The sequence below is a fragment of the Gavialis gangeticus genome, unplaced genomic scaffold (genome assembly GCF_001723915.1).
Source record: "Gavialis gangeticus isolate Ggan-Ray unplaced genomic scaffold, GavGan_comp1, whole genome shotgun sequence".
Lineage (NCBI taxonomy): Eukaryota > Metazoa > Chordata > Crocodylia > Gavialidae > Gavialis > Gavialis gangeticus.
The window spans coordinates 30265260-30267708 of record NW_017728997.1 but is presented as its reverse complement, the minus strand read 5'-3'; positions in this window follow the sequence as shown (position 1 = coordinate 30267708).

The window sequence follows — 2449 nt, the reverse complement described above, 5'->3', positions numbered from 1 at the left end:
GGGAGTGAGGGGCACTGGCAGGGCTGAAGAGGCTGTGGCTTGGGAGTGAGGGGCACTGGTAAATCACGGCTGCTGAGTACCACATAGCAGGAGGGGAGACAGCTGCAGCTGGACCCACATCCTGGTAAGCAGAGGGGGGCAGGGGGACCTCTGATTTTTCCATGATAAAAAAACCAAAATCAAATGCCAAAATATATGGGTATTTAGAATTTATTTTATTATAATGATTGAGACACTGGTAGGCTTCCAAATTGCTTTCAAATTGTAAGTACATCAATAAAAACATTGTGTTTAACTGATAACTATATATAGTGGTGTTTCATTTTAATTGTAGAAAAAAGTGAATTTGGAGGTTTTTAATGGGAGAATTTTGGATTTTTTTAACAACCCCCACCAGGATCCCTGCTTATCATACTGGAAAATTAGCCTGAATAGACAGATCGTCCTAATTGAAGAACATATCAATGAAAGTTACAATATTTCTAAAAAATGCAGCATATATAGATCCTCTTAACAGGTTTATTCTTGTATCATGCATATGATAGGTAACATTATTCAAAGATGAATATTCTTCAGGTACAGGCTGGCTTGCTACTTCCACTATGGTTCAGTGAAAGTGTGCTCAGTATGGTGGAAGGCCTGATTCAGCTTCCTTTGAAATCTGCAAGTCTGCCACTGGCTTCAGCGGGAGTTGGATCAGGTTCAGGAAGAGTAAGCAAGCTGCAGAGCATGAGTATCTTGGAGAAATCTATCTTTGATCCAGCATGTCTGTTACAAAAGCAAAACCCAGATCTAGATATCTATCAGAATAGATATCTATCAGAATAGATATCTAGTGTGTCTATAACACAAAGGTTTGGTTTTAATCTTACCAGGGTGTCATTATTGGGCATACGGACACTGCTGTCCCAGTTCAGAACAGTTCATTATAAACAATATGCTTACCAGAAGCTCTCCTAATGGGCAGAACTTATCAGCATGTGCCTAGCATTGCACTAACCTGGCTGTACTACTTTTGGTTCAGAAACAGTACATGTGAAGTAGACATGTTATGTCAGTACCCCACTCCTTACTATTATAGTGGAGCAACACAGACATGCCCTGAAACACTGGTGTTCAACCTTGTGGCCCTGCAGGACAGGTTTGATGCAATGCTGATCCATGGGCCATATCGGGCTCCAAACACCAGGACTAGGCCCTGGAGTGCCCTTGGCCAGTCCTGTGTCCCAGGATCAGGCACCACACTATCCCTGCCCAGCTTTGCACTGTGATTGGGCTGTATGCCACCCTGTAGCCTGGCCTAGTGCTCAGGGCTGTGTACAAAGGGGGCCTGGAGTTTCAGCAATGCTCTAACCTAATGGTTACAGTACTCACCTGGGAAAGGTGGGTATCTGCTTCAAGGCTATTTATGCATTTTTCATTAAACAGCTATTGGCATTTAAGGGAATTTACAAAGAGAATTTACAAAACACCTTTCACAAATGAGCCTATGAACTTCACTTCATCAACCTCCTGGATACAAAAAATCATGGAGTCAATATAGACATTGGATTTATGACACATTATAATCTGCCTAACATCTGACTCCCCAGGTACCTCTCCACTATTTACCAGCTACACTGATTACCCTCCCCACCACCCCGTGCCCCCACCCTGTCTCTCATCCCCTGGCTCCTCAATTTACATCTTCACTGACTGACTTTTTTGCACGCATACCAGCCTCTGGCTTTTTTACTATTCATTCCATCCAGGAAGAGCACACACCAACTGCAGATGCTTCCTCAGCCTGATAAAGGGTATTTATATTCGAAAGCTTACTAAGAAGAATTTTTCCAACTATTTGAGTTGGTCTAATAAAAGATAGCAGATTTACCCAAAGAACCTTGGCTGCCTATTGGCACTTAAAACCTTTTATGGATTTTTCAAACTGGTCTAGTAGTTACACAAAGAATCAGTCAGACACAGATCCTATTTCACTACTCTAACTATTAAACATCAACATGCTAATATACATTTATTGCTTTTTCATAAAAACACTAGTAAATCCCTCCTCAACAATGATGGGGCAGGGGGCGAGCGGGGATGGATCCCCGTGTCCAGCCCCACACCCTCCCCGCTGCTTCAGGTCTGGCCCTGCTTCCCCCCACTGCTCTGGGCCCAGCCCCTCTCCCTCCACAGCACAATTCCTGCCCCTACTCTCCCTGCAGCACTAGGCATCCGGGACTATCTCTTTGCTAAAAAGGAGGCTTACACCCAATGGAAAGAAGGGGTCATCACCAGGGAGGGCTATTCTGCAGTTGCTCGGGGATCTAGGGGGGTAGTTAGGAAGGCCAAGGCAGAGATGGAACTGGGGCTAGCTTCCCAGATTAAGGACAATAAGAAGTCCTTTCTTAAATACATAGGGGGTAAAAAGAAGGTCCCGGGTAATGTGGGGCCCTTGCAGGACATG